The 17,182-nt window shown below is 38.9% G+C and overlaps 1 pseudogene; it reads right to left on the bottom strand.

The window, feature by feature from the left end:
- Nucleotides 1-270: 270 nt before the first annotated feature.
- On the bottom strand, nucleotides 271-10,189 carry LOC122063633 (annotated as a pseudogene).
- Nucleotides 10,190-17,182: the final 6,993 nt, after the last annotated feature.

Below are 17,182 nucleotides of genomic sequence, written 5' to 3'. Positions count from 1 at the left end.
TTTTCCATCATTGCTTTTTAATTACGTGAGTTGTTTATTTTCAGTTGTTTATTTATTTAATTTTAATTGCATGGCTTACGTATTTAAATTCTTAGATGACGAATGGTTAGGACATTATTTTAGATACATATGTTTAGGGTAGTAGTTAGAATTAGATCACAACCATTAATCGGTTCACTTTTGCATTATTAAAAGAAGCAAAAAATAAAGTGGTTGCTCTCCCTGTGTTCAACCCGTAGCTACACTGATCCGTACACTTGCGATTACATTTTAAATCCTAACGGGTTCCACCACGGTAACAAGTGGGAACTTTTTTGGTGTGGAGAGCCCGAAAATCTCCTCTATGTTCAAGTCCTCGGGTTTCATTGGACCCAGCAATTTCCACTCGTACCCTTGTAATAGGTTAGCCAAACTTGACTGAATCACCTTTAGCCCCAAGCCATAGTCTGGCATATCCTTCTACCCAACCCGAATGTTAATAACACGAAATGTTGAACCTTTACATCAATGGGCTTCCCTATGAACCTCTTGAGTTTGAATTCATTTAGTGCTTCCCACAAAGAGGGTCTTCCTATGATCCATTTGTTGATGAATACTCGGGTGCCCGCCTGGATATTATAGCCGTGGACTTCACAATCTTGTCTAGCTAGCCAAGGCATTAGCATTGGTGCCATAGGGTGCACCCTCATGGTCTCCTTCACAATGGCATTGATGTAAGGGAGGTGGGGGATGTCTTTCTCTTCTACCCATTTCTCTCTCTCCCAATTACCCTATCCAGCTCTTCTGAAGCTTTTTTGAAGATTTATGGTTTCTTCAAGAGCTCTGCAAAGGCCCATTCTACAGTCACTACTGAGCTATCAGTGCCTCCTGCTATTAGGTCATGCAAGTGAAGGAGGTGTTTGGCAACAAAATCCTCCCTATGTCATGGTCAACTGACCATATTAGTATATGTGCGGGCAGGCCAGAATCCCTCTTGACCGGATTCAACAATGAATCTGACCTCTACCAAGTTACTTGGGCTCTCCTCTTGCCCCAATAGCTGCACGGACTTTTTGAATTATCAAAACCTTCAATGAATGAAGGAATAAACAGTGGTATATTCAACAAAAGATGGTTCTGAATACAAATCATTAGAGTCTAATGGACAGAATCTGTAGACTGAAATTCCAAGGAAGTGAACACAAGAGTTCTACTCCATCTCTAATTCTAAATTGTGGAAAGAAAAATCATAAAATGAAATAAAGAGTTGCATTGTGATTGGGGTTTGTTTGATTTGTTAATTATGTTTTTTTTCTTTCACCATAGTCCCTTTTATAGTTTTATTTGCAAGATCCTGCTCTCTTGGTTGTTTCATAACTGTAGGAACTCATGTGCCATGTCCTTAGTGGGGTAGTTATTGGAAGTACACTCCCTTAATTGGTTGTAACTCCCTTTACCACTTAAGCCATGTGTTTGTAACTTCACTGGAATAACCCACATTTGTACGAACTATGTTGATTGACGATTGGTCAAGCTGGCTGAAAAGTCAGAATCGGTTAGCCAACCGTAAAAAGTCGCAATGGTCAACTGATCATAGAATGTCACGATCATTCATCTCACCATATTAGGTTAGTTTGCTCGATCAACCTGGTGTTATTCTGATAGATCAACTCCTTAATACAAGGTTGTCATTTTTTGGCCAATTTGATTACTGGTTAGCTTAATCGATCAACTCTTTAACACAATCGGTCAATAAATTGATGTCGATTTATTGACCGATTGTCTTGTAGACCATATTTGCTGAAATCGGGTACCAATAATTGCCCTCCATAATTCTTCATACAACTCCATTTAGTGGCCAAAAGTATTAAGGATTATGCCATTTCGGCCACTCTCAAAGTCTAATACATGGCTGTTGTAGGGGCATACCATGTTGTGCTTGTATGGTCATAGGTTAACTGCATAGGCAGTTGCTGTTTGGAATGGTGGCATGGTACATAGCTATTATAGGGCCATGCCTCCAATGTGACTATCATTGATCACCGAATAGCTTGAACTTCCAATATGATTAGGCTGATTAGCTTGATCAGGTTGACCGATCGTGTAACTAGGTTGACTAGCCTAGCTGGGTTGACCAATCGTGTTAATCCCAACATGAATTCCATCTGTGTGATCATGCCCCTGGCCAGATAAAAGTTGATGAACATTGGATTGTTGATTCCACACATTTGGCTAAATCTGAGCCATAAAAATTGGGAATAATTGGTCATAGCGATCCAATAGGTGGTAATATTGATCTGTAATGTCTTGTATAAAGACCTTAACCAACCGGCATATTTTCTCCTCCATAATTGTCACTAATTGGTGAATCATGTCCTCGCCAATCTCATTTGTCTGTGTCCCTGATGGGGTGGCTTCAACATTGTGCTCAGGGCTTGGTGGTGTTAGAGGACCACCAACTGCTTTTGCCCCTGAATTTCGAGCCCTTATTCTTTTTGGCATCATGATTTATTCTCAGAGGGTCCCACTAGGCATGCCAATTTTTGTTTGGCCACAAAATCCTCCCTATTTTATAGTTAGCTGAACGTATTAGCATATGCGTGGGCGTGCCAGAATCCCCCTTGACCAGATTCAACAATGAATCTGACTTCTACCAAGCAACTTGAGCTCTCTTCTTGCCCTGATAGCTCCAGGGACTTTTTGAACTATCAAAACCATCAGCGAATGAAGGACTAAATAGTTTACATTCCTCAAAAGATGGTTATGAATACAAATCACTAGAGTCTAATGGATAGAATCTGTGGATTGAAATTCTAAGGAAGTGAACACAAGAGTTCTACTCAACTTCTAATTTTAAATAGTGGAAAGAAAAAGCATAAAATGAAATAAAGAGTTGCATTGTGATTGGGGTTGGTTTGATTCGTTGATTATGTCTTCTTTCTTCTACCATATTCCCTTTTATAGTTTTATTTGCAAGATCCTGCTCTCTTGGCAGTTTCGTAACTACAGGAACCCATGTGCCATATCCTTAGGTAGTTATTGGAAGTACATTCCCTTAATTGGTTATAACTGTCTTAACCTCTTAAGCTATGTGTTTGTAACTTTCCTGGATTAACCTACGTTTGTATGAACTATGTTGATTGACGATCAGTCAAGCTGGCTGAAAAGTTAGAATCGGTTAGCTGACCATAAAATGTCACAACGGTCAGCTGACCGTAGAATGTCACGATCATTCATCTGACCATATTCGGTCAGTTTGCTCGATCAACCTATTGGTTATTCATGGAGTAGTTTTTGTCGATGAAGGCGGAGTTCAGCCGGTGGTGGTGGTGAACGGTGGTGTTGCACAGAAAAATCCGACAAATCAAGGAGTGGATGGGGAAGGATCTACTTCCCATACACGTTCAAGATCTCCTTCTTCTTTGGGAGTCAATAACGGTGCTCAATTTTAGGGAAGTGGAATCGGCAGGACTCTTTCTCAAAGTGGGTCTATTGAGATCGTTATCCCAATCTAGCAGGGTCTTGCTGACTCAGCAGAAAGGGGCGACAATATGGACATGCGCTCTAGTGATTTTCAAATTTCTGGAAATTCTACTGCTCCATTATCTGCTTTCATAATGGGTCGGGTGGGTTGGGGACTGGGGACGCCCATGCCCAGGCCTAGGCCCATGCCCAAGTTGACTCTATGGAGGAGCGATGTGCTTCACCTTCTTTTAGAAGGTCGCTGCAAGAGAAAGATCATCAGGTCACGTCCATCTCGCCTAGTACAATTCAGGGGGGCGGTGATCCTCCACCATGAGGAGATTGCCCGAGTAGACGCAATAGTTATTCGTGCATCTCAAAGGAAGATCGCTGAAGCTAGCCATTGCAAGAAAGACAAAGCCACCGCAACTACAAAGCAGACCAGAAGGTCTGAACGTTTGGTACATGTCTCAAAGTGATTAATGAAGGTTCTATATTGGAACGTTAGGGGGTTCAAGAAGGCTGCAGCTAGAATGGCCTTGAGAAGTATGGTGGGGGAGAATAATCCTGATTTCATATGTCTGGCAGAGCCAATGGTAGATTCCTCTGCCTTTCCAGCTCTGTTCTTCAATAAAATTGGCTTCGATGCTAACATGATTCATAATAATAGGGAGGACAAGGTGCCAAACCTTTGGTTGATGTGGAGGGGGGGGGGGGGGGCTGTCAAAGCCATCTATTATATCAGAGTCTGATCAACAAATTTCAGTCGTGGTTGACTTGAAGAACAAGCATGTTTTCTTATCTTTCATTCATGCTAGCAGTTTCAGGGTGAAAAGAAGGGATTTGTGGATTGAGCTTGCTTCAGTTCCTGTTATGGGGGAACCATGGCTTATGGTTGGTGATTTCAATGCCACCCTTGCATCTCATGAAAAGCGAGGTCCAGGTGCTTTTAGTTTGGGTTCGGCAATAGAATTTGACGCCATGATTGATTCCTGCTCTCTGATTCAGCTTCCCTCTCAAGGTCTTAAGTTCACCTAGTCAAATAATAGGTGGAGAGGGAACGTGGTTGCAGTTCTGGATAGGGGCCTTTGTAATGAAGCTTGGCTGAATTACTGTCAAGACTGTGCCCAAACAGTGCTCCAACGAGACTTTTAAGACCATTGCCCAATCTTGGTTGTCTCAGATGCTTGCCCAAAGCTAGGTAATTGCCCATTTCGAATGCTTAAATTTTGGTTAGAAGATTCTTCTTTTATTCAGATTGTTCAAGATGCATGGTCGCAGAGCATTTATGGTTCAATCAGTTTCATCTTAGCCCAAAAGCTTAAGAGACTTAAGCCTTTTCTTCAAGCCTGGGCTAGACAGGTCTTTCCAAATTTTGAAATAGAGTTGATTAAAACCAAAGAGGCATTAGCTGTGATTCAGGGCCAAATCGAATCTTCAGGGATGGATGATACCTTTTTTGGGAAGGAAGCGGATGCAAAAACAACCTACCTGACAACTTTAAAAAATCATGAAAAGTTGTGGGCGGAGAAATCCCGTATTAAATGGCTTGAACAAGGAGATAGGAATTCTAAGTTCTTTCATCTCTATGCAAATATCAGAAAGGCTAGAAATACTATTAGAATAGTGCAAAAATCTGATGGGTCAAAGGTCTGTGATAGAGACCGGATAGCAGCTTATATGATTGATTATTTTCAATCTTTTCATAGGAGCACGCCTGTCAATGAACATTTGGATCTTCTGAACTATATTCCTACTCTAGTAGATGAGGTAGATTTGATGTCTCTGGACGCAATCCCTGGACCAGTGGAGATTAAGAAAGCTGTTTGGGATCTAGACACAGACAGCTCCCCAAGTCCAGACGGTTTCCCAGGATATTTTTTCAGGCATTGCTGGGCAGTGGTCGATGGTGACTTTGTCAGAGCGGTCAAAGAATTTTTTCTCTCAGGAAAAATGCCTCCAGATATAATCATTTTTAGCTTTGATCCCAAAAATTGATGGAGCTGTCACTCTTAATAAGTTCAGACCTGTATGCATGGAATTTTTTATGCAAAGTTATATAAAAAATCTTAGCCACAAGGATGTCTTTTTTGCTTTAAAGACTGGTTTCAGAAGAGCAGGGGGCGTTTCAAAGAGGGAAATTAATTCACACAAATATTGGCTTGGCTTAGAAATGGCTAATATTATGTTTTCAGCCACCAGAAGCGGGGGATTGGGCATAAAGATTGATGTTCAGAAGGCATTTGATACCATTTCCGGGGATTTTATAATCCAAGTGTTGAAGCGATTTGGTTTTTCTAATAAGTGGCTGAACTGGATCTATCAGGTCCTTTGCTCATCAAAAATTTCTATCATTTTGAATGGAGGACCAATAGGCTACTTTAATGTGGAGAGGAGCTTAAGGCAAGGGGACCTAACGTCGCCAATTCTCTTAATTCTTACAGAAAAGGTTTTGTGTAGAGGTTTGCAAAGTCTAGTTCGTGATGTAAAAATTAAAGCTCTTTAGGGTCCTAGAGGTGAGTTAATGCCGGTTCACCTTTTATTTGCAGATGATATATTTATTTTTATGAATGCATCTATAAAATATATTAGAAATCTCAATGTTTTTTTGAGTAAGTATCAAGAATTTTCTGGGCAGTATGTAAATCTTGAAAAAAGTAAGCTCTTCATGGGGAGAATCAGGCCTTCTCGCATGAGAGATATTTCATATGCATTGGGTATCTCTATCTGTAATTTTCCTACAAAGTACCTTAGGCTTCAGATCTTTAAAGGAAGGGTGAAGCAGAACTTTTTATTTTTTTGTTATGGACAAGGTGAAAGAGCGCATGTCGGGATGGAAAGGAAAACTGCTTTCAATGGCTGGAAGAGTTCAATTGGTGCGCTCCGTGGTTTTGGGAATGCCTGTTCACAATTTTTCAGTTTACTGGTGGCCTAACTCTCTTATCATTTTGATAGAGAAGTGGATAAGAAATTTCATCTGGACAAGAGATGTGGACAGCACTAAAGTTGTGACGGTAAAATGGGATCAGGTTTGTAAGCCCAGGGAGGAAGGAAGTTTGGGGATTCGTAGACTTCGTGACATTAATAAGTCTCTTTTGTGTAAGCAAGTATGGAATATAAAGCACGGAGTCTCTGGAATGAGTAGGCTTTTTAAGGCCAGATTTCTTAGAAATGGGAACCCCAAGATAACACACAAGCCCTCTTCTGTTTGGCTTGGCCTTCACAAAGTTTGGAACTTTGTCTCAAGTAGAGATCGATAGATAGTAGGAAATGGTCAAGATATTAAGCTGTGAACAGATAACTGGCTTTAAGAAAAATCTATTGCTGAGTCATGTGGATTAGATTTTGATATCATTAAGTGCTCCTCTCTGAAGGTGGCTGATTTACTTAAGAACTTTCAATGGAATATTCTTGCAGTCCACTCTCCTCTTCTTCAAAATTGTTTTACTGCTGCCCGCTCTATTAGATTTCCTCAAACAGATATGAAAGACGGATGTGTTTGCAGATGTACAACTTCTGGAGTCTTCTCTTCTATTTTTTCTTAGGATGAGATTAGGAGGCATAATCCAAAAGTCCCTTAGAGTTCCATGGTTTGGGGAAAATTCTTGCAACCAAGACAGTCTACTTTTGGTTGGCACTTGATGCATAAAAAGCTGCCAACAGATGATATTATCTCTGCCAAGGGTATTCCAATGGTATCCATGTGCAATCTATGCGAGGAGAAGTCTGAGTTCTTTAATCATTTATTTATGGGATGCAAGGTAGCAGTAATGATATGGAAAAAGTTTTTAGATTGTTTTGAAATATCTTGGCCAAACATAGAAGATTTGAACCTTGGTCCATGGGACTGATTATTGTGGCAGACAATCTTTGGAAAGAAAGGAATGCTAGGCCCTATGAAGATAGGAAGCTCAATGTCTACTGTATCTTTGAAAAGATCAAGAGAGACTTCCAGGACTCAAAAGTCACCCTTCGGGATCAGGTAAAACAACCTTCTGATCTTATTTGTTGTCGGAGTCTAGGTATGTCCATCGAGCCTTGTCATCCTTCAGAGATTTTGTAAGTGTTCTGGTGCAAACCAATGCCAGGATGGGTGAAACTAAACGTGGATGGAAGCTCAATGGGCAACCCTGAAAGGGTAGGTGCAGGAGGAGTTATTCGGAGCAATCTAGTTGTAGTGATTGGATCTCTTAAAGTGTTCCTTGGAGTTCAGTCAAATCATGTTGCCAAATTCCAAACTTTGATGGAAGGTATTCAAATGGTAAAAGAATTGGGGGTGAGCTCTCTTTGGATTGAATCTGACTCTGCAGCGGTGGTGGTGGTTGTTCAAGCTAGATCCATCCCTTGGTGCATTGCTTAGGAATGGATTTCTTTGGAACCTTTTTTGAACTCAATAGTTTGGAAAATAACTCACTGTTTTAGGGAGGCTAACTACATAGCTGATTTTTTAGCAAGGAATGCGGCAAAAGCTGGAATTTCTAGGAAAAATATTCCTCTTCCCATCCATGTAAGGGATGAGGTTGCCCATGATGCAGAATCTAGGCCTAGATACCGCTTTTGATTTTAGATGATTTTCTTCCCTGCTAATGGCAATGTTAAAGGTGGGGGTTTAAAATCAGTTTTTTGGTGTATTTTCTTTGGAATCAGTTTTGTATTTTTTCCCCTTCTTTTTAATGAAATTTTGAATCTTCTAACAAAAAGAAAAAAAAAAAAAAACATGATGGTTATTCTGACCGACCAAATCCTTAATACAAGGTTGTCATTTTTGGCCAATTTGATTACCGGTTAACTTAACCAGTCAGTTCCTTAATACAATCGGTCAATATATTGACGTCGATTTATTGACCGATTGTCTTGTAAGCCATATTTGCCATTATTAGCAAGCCACAATTAATTGAATCCAGTGAAAGGAGTAGGCTACATGGGCACCCAAGTGTACTATGTGGGCCTATGCAGATAGGCATGAAAGTTATGCCCATTCGGTTGAGCCCAATTTCCATCATAATAAAAGCTTATTGGATTGAGTTCGGATTAGAGTTTTGTGCATCCAATTGAAAATCAGATCGCACCAAAACTGAACCAAACATGGAAAATCAGACCGAAAATGAATCCAACCCGATATCAAATCAATACCAACCCATAAGTTTAGGTATCGGTATTAGATTGGTCAAATCGGCACTTTATTGTATCGATATTGGCTGAGATCGATCTCAATACCTGGCCAATCTAAAATCTGGTATGGTATCAGTATTCTCAAAGATAAAATCGTAAAATAGATGAAAAAAAAAAAAAAAAAACCCCCCATCTTTCCTCCCAAAGGACTAGGGAATTGAAGAAGGAAGAAATAGAGGAGGTTGAAAATATTGAGGTTTCATGCAAAATAATAATCTCACATCAGATGTGAATAGCTTAATGCATAAGTTCTACTCGAATCCCAACAAGTGGTACCGGAGTTAATATAACAACTCCAATTTGCTTCCCAAAATAAAGAAAATCCCTCAAAGACTTGGGATTTTCTTCCCCAGCACCATCCAGCTTATCACATTCGGGCTTATGTCCGACAGATGATCCTTCAGGTTTACAGCTCAGCCTGATGATAAAGGTAATAATTTAGAAGAGAAACCGAAAAAGAAACTACCGAATCGAATCAAAGAAAAATAAACCAGTTCAGTATTGATTTCATGACTGAATCGCATGATGGGTCCTAGGAAGTGGAGGTTGGTGACTCAACTCTCTTGAGTTTCACATCCAGGCTTTGACCTGCTTACAGATAGGCTTCATTTCCCCTTAGCCTTTGTGGCCTTTGGTGATATCCCCTAGCCCTCTGGAGGCTTATGGGGACTGTAGAGGCACTTACAAGAATTAAAAAAAAAAAAAGAAAAAAAAAAAAAGAAAAGTGAATTATAAATTCTATTTCATTTTAATATTTTAAAAAAAAAATTTGTTTGATAAAAAGTTTGGCCCAAACACTTAAAATAGAATACAACTAAGGGAGAAATTAAGAACACTACTTGATAGTGTTGTGTATGTCCAAATATATGGGAATGTGGAGTCGGGGCATGGGCATCTTTTCAAAGCCTAATTCCACTTCCACATGTGTCTCGGCGTACCCAACACTATTGGGTAGTGTTCTTTTTCCCATAAACTTAATATGAAACCAAATTAAAACTTAATAAGGAACTGAATAGAAATATGTTCCTATTTTTGGTTTGGTTTGATTTTGCCTTTTTATACTTTTTATTTTGAACCAACCTGATTGACATCCTTAACTGATGACTCGTACAATCCCTTCGGGACAGCCTGCGTCTCCTCCACTCGAATATACTCATAAGACTCTAAACACTTGGCACCGAAGAGCTCCATGTAGCCCATATGATCGTTAAGGCGACCAGGTGATGTCGGAGTAGTTGTAGGTGGCGTGTTTTCCAGCGGCCATCTTGGGTCGGCAAGGAAAGTTGAGGCCATGGATCTTTAGGAACAGCTTTGCCATCTCCACGGATGAACCAACCACTAATGGGTAGGAGCCAAACCGGAGCTGCATTAGGGGTCCATACTTTTGGGCTAGTTTATGGATGGAGTGGTGAGGGAGTGAGCCGATGAGAGACTGCCGAAGATAGGCCATGGCTTTGGACCAGGTGGTTGGTTTAGTTGCCGCCGGCAGCGGTAGGTTTGGCTGGAGATCAATATGAATGCTAGTGCCATCAGCCATTGCTGCGTCGTATATGAACCATGGAGCCTCCAACTCCATGGATGAACCTTCTGTTTTTTTTTTTTTTTTTTTTTTTATATATATTCTTTATTTTATATGTAATTTATATGTATTAAGGAGAAAATGACATAAAAACACTGAAAAAGACAGCTGCTACAATCTTCTTTGGCAGATCAAAAGAAAAGAGGAGAGGCCCATAAATCAAGCAAGACAAACCCTGCACCACAATACATGTAATCGAAAGTAAAGCTTTTGCAATTGGGAAAAAGTTATAGAAGAATTAAGTAACCCAATCATGAGAAAGAAAATACTGCCGAGCCCTTTTAATGCGACAATTCTTCGGTAGAACTCATGACTAAATGGTCAGGTTTCAACTCCATTGATGATTCTGATGTTGAGTATTTGAGGAATTGGAAGGGAAAAACTAAGGAAAGGCCAATACTGAAGTGCTTGGTTCTTGGGCTTGTGTTTGTGGACGCCTTGGTTTGATGTTTATAATAGAAAGAAGGAAATCTTGATACCACCTAATGATGAATCCTTAGTGAAGTCACGGGTGGCACGAAGAAGTACATAAACTTTAAATTAACGAATACCATAGGAACAAAGTCTATAACCGGAAAAAAAGTGATTTTTTTTACAATAGGTAATTTGTATATATATATAAAGGAGAAAAGGACATGAAAATACGGTGAAAGGCAGCAGTTACAACCTTCTTTTGGTAGACCAAAAGAAAGGAGGAGAGGTTCCTAAATCAAGCTGGACAAACCCTGACAACACAATACATGTAATTAAGAAAGTAAAACTTTTAATTTGCAATTGGGAAAAGATGCTATGAAGGAGTTAAGTAGCCCAATCACGGGAGAGGAAATAGTACGAGGCCCTTTTAATGTGACGACTCTTCTGCAGAACTCATGACTAGATGTGTCAGGTTTCTAAAGACATTAGGACCACCGCCATCATATGACTTTGATGCTTCCTCTGGAAAATCCAAATATATACCTTCTATATTATCAATTCGATGGGTCACCTCCACACTATGGTTCACTCAACTTGATATTTTAATTATGAACGAAGGATTTGCTTCGATGCGAGGGTGTACTAGTTTGCACCAAGGGATGGTGGGCGACGAATCATCCAATAGAGATTGACAATAATGAGGAAAGAAGGAATGAGGTCCTCAAATGGGATGTGATGGGGCATATATAAGAATCTACACATTGGCATCATGACACTTTGTTTTCCTTTAATTTTTAGTTTTTTTGGCTGGAGTTCTAGATCGTAAATAATTAGGGTTTATTAGGGAACATCTGTTATAGGGCTGTCAATTCGTTGGTTTGGTTGATTTTGATTAGGGTGGATGATAAGCCAAATAAAGCAAAATCAAACCAATATAAAAAGTTTTGAATTTATTTTAAGTTGGTTTGATTTTTTTTATTGGATTGGTTTAACGGTCTCTTACAGGGCTGTCATTAGTCCAATACTGAAAATACTGGTTTTTCTATCGATTTTTTTACTTCTCCTTTTTTTCAATTTTGGGTTTGATTCGATTTATGTTTCAATCAGTCCGATTTTAACGGTTTCATATAATCCCTAATCGATAAGGGTTCAGCCTTGATTGGTACAACCAACCTGCACTGGCCAGAAATTGATAGTAATCTATTTCAGTTGAAAATCTTGTAAATTTTTTTTTTCATAACGCTTTAGTACCAAAAGTTTAGATTTTTCTTGAAATTTCTCTTTTTACATAATTTTATTTCTAAGAAAATAGACATGGTTTTTGGGAACAAAATTTAATTGTACCGAAAATTTGAGATTACATTCTTTAGGACAAATATCTAATATTCAATAATTTTGTTTGAATGCCCATTCTTTAGGAAATGATCTAACTATTTAATGAGTTATCATAATATTTCTTTTGAGAGAAGGATAGAAACACCAAGTGTGAGCAAAAAGCTAGACCCTATTGGCTAGTAGCTTGCCATTGAGCTTCCCTGCTGATTTTGGTTGGACCAATATTGCTTGTCATACAGACATTCATGATTTTCTAGTTAAATCCTTGAATTTTAGTGGTAATTGATATTAGGAATTTTTTTTTTATATGAAAATAGTTTGAGTTCCTTTCATTTTATAAAAATATTTTTATATATAGTTTGACACATGGTAATGTAGATTTTTAACTTGTGATTAAGTGACAATCCACAAAATTAAAGTGTAAATAGATATGTTTACGAGGCAAATAAAAAAATCATATGCTTAACTCATAATTATTAACTAAAATTTAATCAATAGACATAATAGTTTATGATTTAAGATTTCATGGACTAGATCCTACTATATTGTAGGCTATAAGAGATTGCATGGACTAAAATCCTACTATTTATGATTGTAAGGGGATATAAAAATTCTACAAATTATGTGTGACACCTATTATACATATTTCTCATAACATATACCTTTATTTTTATTTTTAAGTTTTTTTGCTTTATTTTATTTTATTATTATGTATCTATGGAGAAAATCGCAAAAACTGCTATTTTGAATTAGGGTGAGTGTTCTCTCTAGGGGAGTGCAGCCTCCACCACAGCCTATCTGTCTCCTCCTCCATGTGAAACAATTCATATGAGCAGAGGAGAGAGACAAACAGTGTAGGAGAGGAGGGGGGTTGGAGGCTTCACTCCCCCATAGAGTATATTTTTCCTTTAAATTATACGTGCACACATATAATACACATATTTTCATCATTTAACAATAATATATCCCCGTGAAAACAAAATATGGATGTCTGTTTTAAAATATTAAAGGGTTTCCATTGATGACCATGTTAGGTGTGTTGTGAGTTAGATTAATTACACTTTAAAAAAAAAAACCTTTTAAGTAGCATGGTTTTTGTTTCATGGATAAACCTTGACTCTTGTTATTATTATTATTTGGAGAAATGATTGACCATAATAATAAAACTGCACTCTATAATATAAGGAATTCCTGTTCTTTTGACCTGATATTGGCTATCATTGATGCATGCAATCTTTAAAAGAGTTAGTGGAAACCAACAAAGCATACCACAATGATTGAAAATTGGATCCCAGATTCTCTAAATGATGGGAAGACACAGTTTACTCCAGGTTGGAAAATTCATTTGGCAAGCTTATCATTGTGGAAAATTCATTAGACAAACTTATCACTGTGGAAAATGAGCCATCGATTTCAATGGTACCTTGTTCTCCCAAGGAATAGTTCACTTGGCAAAGGCTACTACTCACAATTAAGAAGTCGAGAATTTAAGGTTACCTGCTAAAAAAAAAAATAGTAATAATAAATAAAGATTGATATCTTTTTCTAGAGGGTTGTGGGATTATCTTTCTAGGAGAGGGTTTTTTCAAAGGCAATGTGGTCTCTGTGTCAGTACAAGGTTCATGGAAACTGAACAATGAGAGTAGGCATAGAAACATCAACATAGGTGGGAATTTGATCTTTCTTGGGGGCGTGGTTTATATTTCTTCCCCACTCTTTGTGTTTGGGCAAGGGCTATGCTGTCTTTCAAGTTTCTTTTTCTCTACATTTAATTGCTTTCTTCTAGACTGATTGAGCATCACTGGCTTGGCTCTATTTGCCCAAGCATATTAATTATCTAATTTAAATATTTTTGCAAGACTCATGAATTTTTCTTTGTGAAAAAATGGCTGATCTAATGACTAAGAAGAACTCATGGAAGCCACCACTCACTTTTCTGCATTGCATTTATTTGGCTGATAAGTAAATTAAAGAAATTTATTGTTTATACTAGTATAATTCCATGGAGGGCCGAAATGATCAGCCTATTCCTATGAAAGAGAAAATGATGTTTTTATGGATGTTTCCTTGTGTACTTCCATTGGTCATCGTGCACGTGTAAGAACCGAACTCCTCCATTCTCCAAGGGTAATTTACAGCGCCCCCCTGGAGAATGCCACAATTATAAGAACAACCTCTCTATTTCACCAAATTAGACTCAGACCTTTTACCGTCAGTCACTATTAAATGAGGATTTAAAATGACAAATTTACCCTTTTAATTAAAATACATGACCCTGATCATATACCCTCCATCTCCATCATCTTCATCTCCAAATCATGAAGAGCAACGGCGGTAAAGATGGAAAGAGAGATAGTGGACTGCTACCTTGCTTGTTAATAATAAGACCCAACCCGACTTTTACAACCCCCCATTGACACTGTCACTGTGACATGATCGGCCACCATTTCTGAACCATCTTCAAAACGGAGTCTCACAGGCCTGTTACTGCTGCAACCCCCATTAATCTGCGTCTCCAACGACCTCACAACACCTGGCTCCCATTCGATCCTCTCGACTTTCCTACCCAGTTGGATCAAACCCGTGGGAAGTGCAGATGCAAGCCACTCCACAATGCTCAAGTATAACTTGGCAATGCATTATGGATTCTTCCAATCCTTGCATGCTTTTTGGATTCAATTTTTTTTTACTGCCACGACCATACTGTAGAAACGCAACCCTAAAACGATGCAGAAGATAATAGAAAAACAAAACAAACAATGCACACTGATTTTACGAGGTTCGGCAAGGTTGCCTACATCCCCGGTGAGATGAGATCCTGCTTTACTATCAATGGAGAATAGGGTTACAGAGCTCTTCCTCACACCTCTCAGTATTGCTTGCATTACAGAGAAAGAAACCCTCGCTACAAATATATAGCGAAAAAACCCTAATCCGTATTAAACTACAATTGCCACCCTAATCTGGATTAAACTACAATTGCCACTCTAATTCGGATTAAACTACAACTGAATACAAGACATCATACACCAACACATACCACTACCGATCTTCGAAGGCGTATAGGTCTTCTCATCAAGCGTTGAAGACCCTACCAAAGCCCCCCTCTCCAAGCATCGAATCAGGTTTGAAGTTTCTGGTAGCTGACTTGAGCTCAGAGAACCTGCAAACCCTCAAGTTTGGTGTGGGCAAGATGTGACCATTAGGGAATGACTCATCGACGCTGCTTCCGCATGCTGATAATGAAATCAAGTACCATTGGAACACCTATATTAGAAAAAGGCTTCTGAGAATGGGAATTGATCCTGTAACTCATAGTCCAAGACTTGATCTTCTCGACCTCTCCTCTCTTCTTAGCTCACCTCTCTACAGCCAATCTCAACCGAATAATGTGTCTAGATTTCTTGGGATTCAACCTCTCATCAATCCTGTTCCTAAGGCTTGCGCCACTACCCTCTTATCATCCTAAACCGACAACAATAACAACAACCCTGACCTTCATCTTCTACAAAATCTCCATGAAAACAACCAACTCTGCAATTCCCAAGTTTAAACCCAGTTCCCTTCTTTCGATTCTAATCAAATCCAAAACCCAATTATGAATGAAACCCATCTCTTGCAGAGCAATGTGGACCAGTACCCCTCAATTTGCCATGATTTCCAAACCAGCTGTGCCTGGCAAGACAATGTTGCTCTTCCTTCTAATTCGAAAGATAATTTGAATATTACCATGTCGAATTACTGGGAGAAGACAATAACAGAGATTTCCTGTGAGAAAAAGCTGCTATTTTTTTTTAAAAGAACAAAGAAAAAAGAACCCATTTGGAACAGAGGAATCAGAATTTCAGAAGTATAATGGAATGCAGAGACAAAATCAACAATCATAACTTTCTACCAAAGATTCCAAAAGGTAAATCAGCGGTGGTACTATAAAGCTTATGAGCAGCTGTTACCCCCGCCATTCCTATGACCACAATTCTGGGTTTCTTGCCCCTATAGTTGCTGGTTTCACAAGCATACAAGAAAACAAACAGAGAGAGAGAGAGAGAGAGAGAGAGAGAGATGATCAAAGAACAGTGATCATCTGTCCGTCGCCGATGCCACTGCCGCTGCTCTGAATGATCGCCGGTGGTAAGGTAAATTAGGTCTTCAAATGGTGATAGATTTGGGGATAAAAATCCTCAGAAATTCTAATCTCGTGCGATAGTGTGCAATACCCCTGCAGAGTTCGACACGTGTATAATGTTAAATGAACAATCCAGATTAGTCCTCCATTGATACAACCCCAAACCAGTGGTTCACCAATTTAATCCAAATCTATGGTTGAGCAAATCGGTTCAGTTCTCTTACTTTTTAAATTAAAAGGTATGAAAGTTTCCCTCTCCTCTTTTGACTCTCTCTTTCCCTCTCCGTCTGAAATCGTTCTGCCCTAACCCTCTCTTTCACTCCCAGCTCCCAGCTCCCAGCTCCCTGCTCTCTCGACTCCTCTCTCAACTCTTGTCTCGCTGTCTTTTCCTCTCTCTTTGTTACGAATCTCTCCCTCTGCCCTAACTCTCTTTCACCTAATGGAGAGCTGCTGCGTCAACGTTTCTTGTTCACTCTCTGCGAGCTGGTGAGTCTCCTTCTCTGCCCTAACTCGCTCTGTCATGTAATTCTGCTGGTTTGACATTTCATGCATTCTGTTGGTAGATTTTCACCAACAAATGTGAGATATATGGGCAGATATCCAGACTGCTAGAGTAAACAGTTTTCTTGCATTGATTTCAGTTCATCTACCAATAGTAGCCAATGGATTTGAAGGTTCATATTTCCTAGTTCAGTAGTTTGGTATGAAATCAAAGATTCATGGATTTGTAATTAGCATCACTTACATGAACCCAACTAGTTGAGTTTAGGCTCTTTTTTTTCGTTTCATAGCGTACAATCTATGGTTTAAAATGGTAATTAATTACATATTTTGAAAAGAAAGAGCTAAAATTTTCTTCCTATGATCACCAGTAACGAACAAAAATATTGATGGAAACTGACAGAATGCTATATAATGCTGTTGATGTAAAGAAGCTCTGCTTTTGATTGACTTATCCTGGTTGCCTTACTGTATCTCATGGCATCAACTATGGAAAAGAAACAGATGTTTGTATATAATCTAATGCAAAGGGCATCAAAATTGATGTAATGAATTCTAATCTACAAAAGTATTCATACATTTCCTTCAAGGTCTACAGTACAGGGTTCAATGAG

The sequence above is a fragment of the Macadamia integrifolia genome, unplaced genomic scaffold (assembly GCF_013358625.1).
Source record: "Macadamia integrifolia cultivar HAES 741 unplaced genomic scaffold, SCU_Mint_v3 scaffold1390, whole genome shotgun sequence".
NCBI classification, from domain to species: Eukaryota; Viridiplantae; Streptophyta; class Magnoliopsida; order Proteales; family Proteaceae; genus Macadamia; species Macadamia integrifolia.
The sequence above is the reverse complement of the archived record's forward strand: the minus strand, read 5'-3'. Positions and strand labels throughout refer to the sequence as shown.